This window comes from Lithobates pipiens, unplaced genomic scaffold, assembly GCF_037356315.1.
Source record: "Lithobates pipiens isolate NorthernLeopardFrog02 unplaced genomic scaffold, aLitPip1_a1.2 Scaffold_19, whole genome shotgun sequence".
In the NCBI taxonomy this organism is placed as follows: domain Eukaryota; kingdom Metazoa; phylum Chordata; class Amphibia; order Anura; family Ranidae; genus Lithobates; species Lithobates pipiens.
The window spans coordinates 459,473,063-459,487,839 of record NW_027507764.1 but is presented as its reverse complement, the minus strand read 5'-3'; positions in this window follow the sequence as shown (position 1 = coordinate 459,487,839).

The following is a 14,777-nucleotide window of genomic DNA, read 5'->3' as shown; positions in this document are numbered from 1 at the left end:
AGTTACTCCCGAAATTCGTTTTTATTTATTTAGTTTTTCGTTCAAAAATTGCATTCGTCTGAAAATCCACATGAATTACGGTCGAATCTGTCTTTGAAGGCTTATGGTGTCTGTCGAATGTATAAAGAAGATTAGACGGAGCTGCTAAACTCTATATAGCCTATAGGCGGAGCATTTGACTACGGAAATGTACGATTGCAGCGTCGTACAGTTTCGATGCTCTGTCGAATATTATTATAAACGTGTATGTTTTTCGTTGCTTTGTCGAATCTCCATCGTTCATGTTGAATGAATGGTCTAAGACTCACAGTGTCAGGTGTCAGATAGTGAGTGACTGATAATAACGAATATGGCAGCAACCCATTGTGAGAGCAACATGGAGGCATTGGAGGACATTCCTGGGCCATCTACAAGTGTTTCTGTATATATATTATATACTCGTTCAAACAGAAACTGGTGGACTGGTGATAGCGATCACTGATCAGACAGGTAACAAGATTCTATAATAGTAAATCCCCCCACAACACAGGCATCCTCTGAGGCTATCACAACAACACTAGCAGCAACACTAGTATCTCTATAAGGTTCTCACACTAACACAATAGCAACAGATTATTAGGAAAAAGCTGAGTTGAACTGTAGCTTGCTTCGCTATTGTTCTGCTGCTGTGCTTATGCTTAATAATAATTCGGGTTCTCTGACAAGTGACAATTAAAATGGACCAGCTAAGATTGACTGTCTTCCCGAAATGATTCAGTGTGTGTGTCTCTCTCTGCTAGCAATCTTAAGTGAAAGTAAGGTGGCTGTACGGGTGTACTTAGTTCTAGCTATTTTCCTGCTCCTCCTCCTTGGTTACAATCAGCCAATAACATTTATCATCATCTATATTTTTATTTTACGTCCCCCACCCAATTCCAGAATCTTTTCTCTCTGTCGAATCTTTTCTCTCTATGTCGAACATTTTCTCTCTGTCGAATCTTTTCTCTACACATTCGACCACAGGTTCAATAGACACAGATTGTTATTGTCAGAGTCCCGTTGAATCTCCTATTCTATATCGAACTGTTGTAACAAAGAAAACGAAAATAAAGCATTTATTTATGTCGGAGCTTTCATTTTTCGGATTCTGTGCTTTCGTTATCATTTGTCAAAATGAAAACAAAAATACCTGAAATTCGGATGAAAATGCATTTGGACGAAAACGAATGCACATGTCTAATAATCTGTCTCTTAAAATACTTCAAGGCTGGATCTCTCCTGGATATCTGTGTCAACCTCCTCCCAGGGGCTCTGGGTTTACCTGCCAAATGTGTGTCAGAAAGAGAACACCGCCTTGTCGCTCCTTTAAACAACTGTAATTCTCCTAGACCTGTAATTGTAAAGTATCTTAAAGGGATTGTAAAGTAAAATTTTTTATTTTTTTAAAATAACAAACATGCTATACTTACCTCCACTGTGCAGCTCGTTTTGCACAGAGTGGCCCCTAACCTGCTCTTCTGGGGTCCCTCGGCGGCTGTCTCGGCTTCCTCCCGCAGGTAATTCTCACGTTCATGCAAGCTCCCTCGCATGGTGAGAAGCATCTGCGGGCGCACTCCCGTGATACAGCCGGCAGCTATAGCCACTCGCTGTATAACACGGCCCCGCCCCCCGGCGCTCCGCATCAGTGGATGTGATTGACAGCAGCGTGAGCCAATGGCTGCGCTGCTTTCCATCCATCTACTCCAGCCAATCAGCGGCCAGGCTGAATGGTGAAGAGAACGGCGGGGGCGAGCGTGGGATTTTCGAGGGGTGAAGTAAGTAAAACGGGGGGCTGGAGGGGCTGGGGGCACCAGCACTGTGAGATGTTTTTTTCACCTTAATGCATAGAATGCATTAAGGTGAAAAAACATTTACCTTTACAACCCCTTTAACTATGCTAATCGACTGGCTATCCTGCAAAGTTTCAGGAAGGCACGCTCTGCTCAAATTGAAGGTCACAAGCTCCTGATTTTTGCTGATTATTCATCAGAGCTGTCTCGAAAACGGAGAACAACCTACATACTAAACTCCAGCAGAGGCAGAATCCTTTCTTCAATCACTATCACCTCAATCAGCAGGAGCCAACACCACTCAGGATAAGACCATATCTGGGCCTAGGGAGCAATGAAGCCTAAAAAAAGACCCCCCCGAAGTAGTCAAGATATGTTAATCCCACCACTGGGCAATCCCATCATTGTTAACACTGCCTTTACTTTAGTAATACCATACAGGGTGTGTATAATACTCAGGTGAGTATTGAGTAGCAGTCCAGTGTGGGTGCCAACCCCAGCTGGCCACCACAGTAATACCTCCAACAAGCTTTTATTCCAGGGGACTCATGTTTTCAGTATGCTGTTATCTTAAGTAAGTGGGAATATATTCATGTTTGCTATGGTGTAAAGCTGGTTCTTAATAACCCCACCATTAGCTTGTCTCATTTTGGGGAGTTACTCCACCTGGATTGAGAACCTCCCATTTCCAACTGCTTGTTCTCTGAGAGAAGCTGCAGCCCTGCTCTTCTCTCCGTACATGTCAACAGGCTGGTTTTGCTGGATAATAAAGGGCAAATGCAAAAAAAGTGAAGTCATCAATATACACTTTTTACAATTTTTGTTGTGTTATGCTATCCCTTTCAATAGCTTTTTCCTTTCTTGCCGTTCTAGGAACACCTTGTGTCAATTTGTGCAGATATTAATTTCATATTCTATGGGTAGAAGTGCTGGACTTACCCTCAATTATTGAGGGCGACTGTTCCAGGGCCATATTACTATATACTGTTTCACAAATGGTATGTGTGTAGTCTTATGAGACATTAAGGGTTTATGATCCCCCGACCAAAAGGATAAAAATACTAAGACACTTGAAACACTTTAAAGTGGTTGTAAACCTCATTCATTAAATTTGACCTAAGCACATATATCTGTACAGTTTACTTATCTCTCTCCAAAGCTCTAGGTGCCGTTTTTCTCTGGTGCTCTGTTCTTCTGTTATCAGCATGAGTCACTTCTGACAAGCCCTCCAACACATGAAATAACATCAGCTGAAAATTTGTGTTGGGAGGGAGCTTAGAGGCAGATTAGCAGGGAGTTTGTCTATTCAGACTACAGCTCTGCATGTTCCTTCATTCCTCTGCCTATGTGGAGGGGGGTGTGTCCCTTTCCTGCAATCAGTTCTCACACAGTGTAAGCCCACTCACTGCTAAAAGAGAAAGAAAGATTTCTGACATTATCTGCATTTTCCAAAGTGTGTAGAAAGGGGAAGACAGCAGATATACAAGTAAAACTTATCTAGATAGATTTGTTTCATCTCTGTATATCAGCTGAGGCTATTCACTTCACCCGGTATATGTGAGGGTTTACAACCACTTTAAAACCAATATTGCTCTGCAGAAACTGTGAATGGGTCGAGTTCTAGGTTCAGCGGTCAAGGGACGGAAGGCTGGAGTGCCAATCCTGTTCAACAAAAACTTGTCCCATGATCTAGATTCTGTGGGCAAGGATGACACAGGATGAATAATTACAACTTGCCTTAAATTCCCTACTAAAGATCTGTGGATTACCAATGTATATGCCCAAAATTACCTCTATAAATCATACTTCTACACACATCAGAATGACTCTTAGGTACACCTTGGATTCCACACTTAGTAGGGGGAGACTTCAACATAAATATGTGTAAAAACAAAGATAGATCTACGAGTTAGGCAAGGGTTTCACGCGCTGCCGCAGGCCATTCTACCTCTTTTTATCAGATGTCCCCTGCCCTCCAATTTACTGACCCTTGATGGTTATCACACCCAACTGATAGAGAGTACGCTTTCTACTCACACTCCTGTAATTCTTTTGCCAGATTGGACTATATTCTTTGCACCACCTCCCCGCTGCCTAACATTTGAGATTCCACTACACATGACTTTATCATATCAGACCACAGCCCAATCTCTGTGGTTCTAGACAACTTTATACCACAGGATACTGTCAGGCAATGGTGATTTCAATCTTAACTGGAACAAAATTAACCTTTTAAATGCATGCTTAGTGACGCTTGGTCAGAATATGCGACTGACAATGCCTTTCACAGGAAAAACGAACCTCTTTTGGGAAGCTGGTAAAGCTTTCCTACAAGGCAAAGTGATTTCTACATGTCTTCCTATAAGTAAAACACCCTTAAACAATAACAGGTGGCTAGTGAAAGACTTCATACAGCCCAAACTTTTAAACCAACAGAATATCCCAGACCATAGAAAACTTTGGCACAAGACCAAGCAATTGACTTGTGGAAGGGCAACCAAGAACACAATAAACTTTCTCACACAGACCTTCAGCTTTATAAAGCGGGTAAATTATTAGCAAGGTTACATAAGGGACCTTATCACCTGACTAATATTGGTGCATTGAAGGGTGCTCGAGGCATTCTTTCCTCTTCCCCCAAAGTTATTAACTAAATCTTAAAAACATACTACTCTGCTCTGTATGCAGTTGAACCTATTGACCTAGACAAAGCTTCTTCATTTTTAGATTCCATTCATCTTCCAAAGATAGATTCAGAGCATTTTTAAATACTAAATATCCCAATAACTCAGAAGGACGCTATAAAAAAGCTAGTGAATGGCAAGGCTCCAGGCCCAGAGGCTACACACCAGAATTGTATAAATTGACTGCAGACCAAATTTCTACTACCCATTTAGAGGTTTAAAGTGGAATTCGGGAAAGCGCCCTTATCCATCCTCGGGACATCAGGCATATATTAAACTGACTCCGAAGAAATAAAAGTCCCTTTAAAACCTGGATCAAGTGCATGCTTTGGCCAATAATCAGACATCAATGCATCGTGATCTCGCAGCATTACTGGGACCAACCAAAGAGGAAAGTTTTTACATTTAGCAGCTGTAATTGTACCGCTGCAAAATGCATTGCAGCTAGAGGTTTGGCTCAGTGGGTAGGTGACTGCCCCATTTAATATGTCTGTTCATCAGACAATTTTTAACATATTCTACTTGTTATTGGAATCCGAAGCTCATCCCTGCTGGTGACTAGTGCATTGCCCTCTGCCTGCCTTTTTTGGGCACAGCTTCCAGAGTTCAGTTCTTCTCTAATGCAGGAAGTGAAAATTGCTAAATTTGGGGGGCGTGGTTTGCGCGCAATCCGGATGGACGCTTGCACTTGAGGCTCCCGCTAGCCGACCGGACATCCACAGCATAACGGGCAAGATTTCATCCGCCGAACCGATCACCAACCACCGGGAGATCCGCACGTCCCTCAGGCATGTCCTCCCGCAAGCGGAAAGACGAACGAAACGTCCAAAAGCTGACAGCCCTCTCCTTTCAGCGTGGAGGGCCCAGGCAAGATGGCGCCGCCGGAGCAGCAACGCGGAGCTCGACGGCCTATACAGACCTACCTGACGGAGACCCGGGAGAAATAACGAGTGATCATCCATCCTCACCCCGGGCGGACTCACCTCCGCTTACACCGAACTCCCAGAGCCCAGCCAAGGCGCGGATGCGCCTGGATACAGCTTACCAGGCCGGAGCCACAGTGAGTACAAATCTCCACAATACCAATGCAATAGCATCACTTCAGTCCTCCATAGCGGCATTTCCCACATCGGGCCAGCCAGTATTGGATTCGACCATGAAAGACATGCTATTATCCCTCCAGTCATCCCTTATGTCTAACTTGTCATCACTGATTCACAATTTTTCAGCAGAAATGAGACACATGGGTGACAGGGTGCAGTACATGGAGGACAAAATGGAGGAATGTACAGAGACTGTAAATGATTTAGTGGACTCGTGCATGGCACAAAAGGAGGACACAGAATGGATCAAACATAAATTAGCGGACCTCGAGGACCGCTCTCGCCGCAATAATGTGAAAATTTGCGGTATACCGGAAACGGTGCCCCCCACGGACCTTCACAAGTTTGCTAGCACCATGTTTGCTGTCATGCTACCTGAAATCTCCCCCATAGAGCTGACAATAGACCGCATCCACAGAATCCCCAAGCCAAAGCACCTAGCGGAATCAGTACCGCGCGATGTCCTTCTGAGAATCCACTTCTTTCAGGCGAAAGAACAGATACTATCCAAGGCCAGGGCTCTGGTCACTTTCCCTGCACCCTATGCAGACATCCAGTTGTTTGCCGACCTATCACAATATACACTTCAGTTGCGGAGGCAACTGAAACCAATTACAAAAGCCCTCACTAACCACAAAGTGCTGTACAAATGGCGCCACCCGGGTACCATTCTGGTAACTTACAACGGCATCCCTCACACGATATCTACCCTGGAAGGAGGACTGAAACTGCTCAACTCCTGGGGTATCCACCAGGAATTACCTCAGAATAACCAGCCAGGCCCTAACAAACAGGCCTCCCCTCCCCATGGCCGTCAGAGGGAACGTCTTCCACTCAAACCAAAGTGAGCTCTCTTGCCCGTTTCAGTATGAGCTACAATGTTTAATCTGGGCCGGCCCCAGGCTCGCTTCTACTTGAACCTTGACTCTACCCCCCAGTTAGTCAGCTCCCGTTCGAGGCGGGTGTTAGCTGATCTGTTGTGCAAAACCGCCCAGCCACTGTTAGCTGCATCTCGACAAGCTGAATTTTTGCTGTTCTGTTTCTTTTTTTTCTTTTCTTTTTTGTGTGTTTTTGTTTTCAGCTCACGTTAGTATTCCTGAATATCCGGTATACCAACTCTTGAAGAAACGTGATTGACCGAGACCGCTCCACACCTCAATTATCGCTTACCCGATTACTACTACTCCCACCGTGATCCTCGCAATGGATTAACCACCACAACCTCCTGTGCGATTAAGGTACAATAATAATCAGCGGTCGTTGGACTAGACATCTCCAAACTGTAAGTGCAACTACTTTTCACTCACGATCACTTACCACCATGTCGTTCACCATCCTATCCCTGAATGCTAAGGGTTTAAATCATCCGGCTAAACGGGCATCCTTATGCAAAACGGCCATGTCACTCAAGAGTGATGTGCTCTGTGTTCAAGAAACACATTTCACCAAAGATTCTCCACCTACTTGCCGACATTGTTGTTTCCTCATGTCTTCAAATCTTCCTTCACGAAAAAGCAAAGAGGTGTTCTTATTGCTGTAAGGGACACTGTTGACTTTCATCTCCAACAATGCATCATGGACGATGAGGGCCGATACATTATCCTGATATGTAAGATCAACAACACGAAATATACTCTAGTGTCCCTATATGCCCCCAACCTTCGCCAAATGCAATTTATTAAATCCCTATGGAAGAAAGTCCAATCTCTCCAACAGGGGCACGTCCTCTGGTGTGGAGACTTTAATCTCGTCCCTAATTACCTCATGGACTCTACAGCAGGTTGTAAGAGACTTACCTTGCCACTAGAGGGCTTTCTTCAAGCTAATGATTTGTTTGACGTGTGGAGGTGTTGTCATGCGACTGAACGTGACTATATGTTTCTTTCACTGCGTCATAACACCTACTCGCGTATAGATTTATTTCTATCAGATAAATTTCTGCTTTCAAAAGTATCAGCCTCGGTGATTCACACTACCACCTGGTCGGATCACGCTCCTATTAGTATTACCATCAACTCGAAAATGCGCCAATCTCACCCCACATTGTGGAGGTTAAACAGCTATCTCCTTAATGATCCGACAGTAGCCTCGCATGTTCAGCAACAAATAGAGGAGTTCTTTTCTATTAATTCCCATTCTGTATCCAATCCGGAGGTAGTGTGGAACGCCCACAAGGCGGTTATTAGAGGTGTGCTTAATCAGGCAGGAGCCAGAGCGAAGAAAAAAAGATCTCAACTTTTGGACAAACTGACGGCTGATATAGTGGCTGCTGAATCTCTTAACAAACACAACCCCTCCTCTGCTACCCAATCACAGATATTTAAACTACGTCATGAGCTACGGTCATTGTTACTAGAGTCATTTGAAAAATCATACACCAAACTAAAAGCCTCTAACTACTCCACGGGCAATAAAGCGGGTAAACTAATGGCCCTGAGAATAAAAGGCCACAGGATTAAATCCAAGATAACACATCTATACCATCCTCACACTAAAGCTAAAATTCTTAAACCCACTGAAATAGCAGACGCATTTAGCTCGTATTATAGCGATCTATATAATCTTAAAACGGACGACGGTACCATACAACCCACTCAAGATGACATTCTGAGCTTCCTATCTAAAATTGATCTCCCCGCATTATCACCCACCCAACTAAATAGCCTTAACGAGCCCTACACGGTCCCTGAAATAGAATACACGATCAAAAAACTCCCGAGTGCTAAAGCCCCTGGTCCCGATGGGTTCAACGGGGAATACTACAAACGTTTCCATAAACTACTAGCCCCTGTACTTTGCGAGGTTTACAACTCGGCAGCTCAATCTTCCTCATTCTCCAAAGACATGCTGAGTGCAATCGTAATAACCCTACCAAAACCAGGCAAGGAACCTAATACGCCCCAAAATTTCCGTCCCATCTCCTTACTCAACGTCGATATAAAAATTTACGCAAAAATGATCGCCAACAGATTATTGGACATTATCCCAGCCCTTGTACATCTCGATCAATCTGGCTTCACAAAGGGATGCCAAGCCTCTGACGCCACAAGGCGTATGGTGGACATCATCCACCAGGTGCCGCTCACGGGTGCCCCCTCTGTACTCCTGTCCCTAGACGCTGAAAAAGCGTTTGACAGAGTACATTGGGGGTACCTGTCAGCGGTACTGGGAAAATTTGGGTTTACCGGAACCATTTACAGTGCCATAATGGCCCTATACTCCTCTCCCTCTGCCCGAGTGTACACGGCGGATACGCTCTCATCCCCGTTTGGCATCTCCAATGGCACCAGACAGGGTTGCCCCCTGTCCCCCCTAATCTTCAATCTAGTGATAGAACCCCTTGCACAATCTATCCGAGCGAACGATCAAATACAAGGTATAACCATAGGCAAGTACATTCATAAGATTAGCCTATTCACGGACGACGTGATCCTTATGCTTTCTAACCCCACCGCCTCCCTCCCGGCAGTCCAAAGGACCCTTGCGCAATTCAGCAGAGTATCGTTTTACAAAGTCAATGAGACTAAATCTCAAATCTTGAACCTAAACCTAGACGTCTCTACCAGATCTAAACTTCAACACCAGCTTCCATACTCATGGGCTGATAAGAGCATTACTTACTTAGGGGTTCAATTAACTAAGAACTCGACAGATCTATTCTGCCACAACTTCATCCCCTTTCGCACTCAGTTACAGACTGACCTCCGCAAACTGGCGTCCTTTGAACTGTCGTGAATGGGCCGCCTTGCAGCCTTTAAAATGCTCCATCTACCCCAAATACTGTACCTATTTAGGACTTTACCGATCACCATCCCCCTCTCCTACCTTAGATCATTACAAACCATTCTATCCGCTTTCATATGGCAAGGTAAAAAAGCTAGAAGCGCTCATAAACACCTTATCAAACTCCGTCCAGCGGGGGGGGCGGGTTACGTTGACTTCCATGACTACTATATGGCAGCCATACTGACGCAACTGCGAGAATGGATCACTCCTAATCAAAGCACTCTTTGGGGACAGTTAGAAGCATCACTTACCCCGGGCCAACATCTCCTTGCCTGGCTACTATCCTCCACATATCCTATTCCTAAGAACTCGCGCTTCCCCCCTACGATGCTAGCCACTCTCAGGAACTGGAAAAGATTCCTACATCTAACCACCAACTACACCAACAGAGCCACCCTTAAAACTCCTCTACTAGTTCTCCAACAGAAAATTGACCTGGTGTCCTTTACATCCTGGCAGACTAAGGGTATAATACATATTGACGACCTCTTCACAAAGGGGCTAGTTAAACCCTTCCCCGCCCTACAACGTGAATACAGCCTACCAGACACGGATCTCTACTTATACCTAAGGACCAAACATTACCTCCATGCTTCCCCTAACTGGACCTGTAAAATTCCCCATCCTGCGTGGACTTTTCTTACAATCCCGACTTGTAAACACAAGGGCATCTCACTCTTCTATAACCTACTCCAACAAAAACACATACTGGATAAATCTACTCCTATGCTCAAATGGGAGAAAGATCTCAACAACACGTACACTACTGAACAATGGTCCACAGCTATCAAAGCCACCTACCGTTACACTAAATGCACCACCCTGTGGGAACTGACTATCAAATTATCGCAACGATGGTACCTAACTCCAGATAGGGTATCTAAATTTTCAGATCAGCACTCCGCGACTTGTTGGAGGCAATGTGGGAATAAGGGGGATATGCTTCACATTTTCTGGAGCTGCCCCGTACTGACTTCCTTTTGGACATCAATCTTCCAATTAATATCCGATGTATCCCAAGTCACAATCTCCCCTCGTCCTGATCTAGCTCTACTATCCCTGAATCTAGATCAATATCCAATGAAGGTGAGACACTCTATCGCACACATCCTGTTGGCTGCGAGATTGGAAATCACCAGACGGTGGAGGAATCCCACTCCACCGACCCTCTCAGATGTGATCAGCACCACGCATATACATCACGTATATGAACTATTAATAGCTCGTAGCAGTACCTATAAAAACCAGGCTATCCAAAATTGGAGCCCCTGGTCTACATGGATTGCACTTACTAATATTCTTCCATTGGGAAAATGACCCTCTTTACCCTGATATATTTAGGCACTATTTTGACAATGTTTCGACAGGTTTTGTCCACTCCGCTACTAGAGAGTTGAACTGTTAGATTGTTGTTATTAAGTAACTACCGTATTATGGTCTTCTTAACATACTGTTTCTCAAACGGTTGGGTTCTCCAGCCAAACCTTGGGGGGGCCTGCTCTCCCCCCGGACACAGAATAGATCCCGTAAGGGGTGTCTGGGGAGAGAGGGGAGCCCCGCCGGGGCTAAGAGGTGATCTCCAGCTTTACTCTTTTAAGGAAACTATATAAGGAGGTTTCTTACGGTTGCCTCCACAGTTTTATCTATACTGTTCATTTAACTACTAATCCAAGATGTTACCGTGTATCTTACGATTGTTGTAAAATGTATTGATATGTACACCATGCGATTTTGTTATCTGTGAAAATCGAATAAAAATTTATCTTTTAAAAAAAAAAAAAATTGCTAAATTTGACTTAGTGTCCGCCTCCTGCAATCCCCTTCATGGCAGAGCTAGGATATAGAGAAAGAGAAGCACCACAAATAGTCAACCAGTTGGGCTTCAAGACAAATATTGTCTCTTTACTATTTAATTTGTGTTTATCTGCTTACTTGGAGTTTATCTTTTAGGAAGCAATGAAATATGCACCTTTTTGTTAAAAATAAAGAATTTACACATATCTAGCAAAATTATCTTTATGTTCATGGTGTTTAAAATGTAGGCCTTGACTTGTACCATTTATGTAATGAACTATTTAAGCAGTACATCCATTCACTTAAACAGAATACAGATGAATATCACTGAAATAAGATAGCTTGAACTCAACGTGTTATTGTAACTGAAAAGTGTGAGGGGGCAGAAATGACCAAGAAATATTACCTTTAAATTAGCTGTTATCATTAACACTGTTATTTCAGTAGGTGGGGCCTAACAGTAAAAATAATAACACACATTTTAGCAAAACATTCAAAATATTTATTTTTTATTGGCTGATTATTCATAGAAAGCTTTATTCATGGTTCTGTAAAAAATGGTATGGATGCTATAATTCCATAACATACTTCTTTAAAAAATGTATATAGCAAATAAAATGATCACACTACTGATTTAGTAATTTGATGTTATTAAAAATTAATCATCCTTTTCCATTTCCAGCCATCCATTATTAACTGCCAGAGTCAAATTCTAATTTTCCTTCATTGTACACTTTACGATAGTCATGCATTGTAAGAAATGGCAACGCTGGCAGGTCTATATATGTATTATTATACCATTATATTACTAATTATGTGGATTTAGGTGTCAATTAGAATCAATTGAATACAATCCTTTAATTTTAATATTTTTAAGCTATGGTCATGGATCTATTCAACATCCTTTAGGAGGTAGGAAGGAATTTCAATCTTAATTAAATAATTAATAAACATTGGGACTTTTCAGGTGCTACCTCAAAAAGATTTCCACACATATACTGTCATTTGATAAAAAAAAGTAAACTCTTTTTTATTTAATGTACAATTATTCATAAACACATGTTATACAGCATTGTATTCTCTTATTTCAGTTTAGTAAATCCTAAAAAAAAGCTTCCTCCACAAATATAAATGCCATATTGTACCTTATAGGCCTCCAATTTCATATTACCATTATAAAGATGTAATTTATTCTATCTCAGACATCTGGGACATTTAGACTTTTCACAGTACGTACTACACAAACTGCTTCTTCAGGAAATGTGTACTCATCTGGTAAAGGGGGTGTAAAGGAGAGTAAGCAAGTTTCCCCCATAAGAATGGTGGAGGAGTATCTGACTTCTCCTCATGGCTGTTTGTGTGTACCAGTTTTAATATCTGAGCTCTAATAATGCAATAATGTAATTCTTACATATATATGGGCATATTGTGTTATTTGTTAAAGGAACTTCAAAGTCCCATCCGAAAACAGAGATTAATTGCCCAAGGAATATTACAATGTATTTGGTTATTAATGACAGGTATGACCAGAACTGTGTGGACAGCAACAGAGGAACAAAACATGAAAGCATGCAAGGTGAAAATATTATGATTAATTTAAGATAAGTGAAAATATATAAATGCAACCACCTCCAATATCACACAGTGCACAACAACCAATACCAAACAAAGAGCCACAAAAAATAACAGTCAGACAAGTATACACAACACTCAAAAATGGAGCCCAAGACAGTCAACAATGGTGAACCGCAGTAAGGCCCTAGCAGCGCTTTATTGTTTTAAAAATGTAAACATCCAACTATAAGTTTAAATTTAAAATGTGATACAGAATATCAAACTGCAGCCAGTAAGAAACCTTATAATACATATAATCAATTTCAAACTGAAAACGTAAATGATATCACATATGCCAGAAACAAAAAAAGTCCATTAGTGTTTCAATAGTAGTTCATATTCAGCACAAATCCTGCCAGTGTACTGTAAGTGCTGTAAGTCAAAAAGTGGCAAATGTTGGGGGGCGTGGCTACCGCGCGCTGGTGGATGGCAGCATAGGAGAGAAGCTCCGCTCCAGCGACGGGATTTGATCCTCAATACGGACTCCCTGGGCCGGCGAATACACCTTACCTCGCTCCGGAAAGCCTCCTCATCCTCCGGAGATGCCGACGAAGCGGAGAGGGTCCGGGCAGCCCAAGAAATTGCCGGATTTCTTTCCGCCCGCGGCCCGCGATCCTGGCCAAGATGGCGCCGGCGGCAGCACGCGCTCCTCCCCGGGTCGCTCGTCGGCCTCCTCGGGCAGTCCGACGCATGTAGCTGCTCAGAGAAGGGGATCGCCAGGGACGTCCACACCGATTAGCAGCAGCCCAGCAAAGTCCAGGCCAAGGCTCTCAGAAGAGGCACTGCAGGTGAGCGCTGAACAAAACTCCTCTGCTGATACCAGAGAACTGCATGGATATATAGCTGAGTTCCCTGCTACTAATCAGCCTGTCTCTGAGTCCACCCTGAAGGACATGTTAGTCTCTCTGCGTGCATCACTTCATAAAGACTTCATGCAATGTGTCAGTAACTTTAAAGCTGAAGTAGGTGTACTGGGTGGCAGACTAGATCATGTGGAACAAAAAATGGGGGACTTTGCGATTGCCCATAACACTCTGGTTGACGCGCACAACGACCAATCTGAAGACATCGCTTGGCTTAAATCCAAGATGGCGGACCTGGAGGACAGGTCCAGGCGCAATAACGTAAAAATCAGAGGGGTCCCTGAAACTGTTCTCCCTGCCCAGCTGGCCCCATACGTCCAGGACCTCATGAGAACTCTGCTTCCTGATTTATCGGATCAGGATGTGACTATTGATCGTATCCATAGGTTGCCTAAGCCGTCCCACTTGCCTGACAACATTCCGCGGGATGTTCTCCTGCGGATTCATTTTTTCCAAGCCAAGGAACAACTGCTCTCGGCGTTTAGGAAGGAGACCCAGCTCCCAGAGAGATTCTCCCACCTGCAACTGTTCGCTGATCTCTCCCAGTTCACCCTTCAGAGACGCAAAGCTCTCCTTCCTGTCACTAAAGCACTGCGGAATCACGGAATCCCTTACCGATGGGGTTACCCTCTGAAACTTCTTATCACTCACGAAGGTAAATCCTCGGTGGTTTCGACACTGCAAGAAGGGCTGGATCTCCTGCGCTCCCTTGACATCATCCCTGAGGAGCCGGTGGGGCCGTCGGCATCGTCTCCTCCCAGCCGGCTGGAGAATCAGGGAGACTGGCAGGTGGTTCAGAGAAGACGCCGGAAGAAATCCAAAGCCAGAACCCCCTGAGAACTTTGCTGAAACCTGTTATTTGTTTTTGATCTCCCGACCGCTGGAGGTCGTCCAGTGCTCTTTTTCTTCTTTACCCCCCAAGTAAATGGGCATTTATAGTGCCTTCGGATCTCACCAGAGATTCCCTTTTTTACTTACCTCTGTTCTGTTTTTTTGGTTCTTGTTTTATTGTTCCTATTTGCTGCACCATTGCAGCCTTGACTCGGTCTGTCATTGCTCATGTGTTTTTGCATCGCCTAGCCCTGATACATGTTTGCCTTACTCAGCCCACCCTTGGAAGCCTGT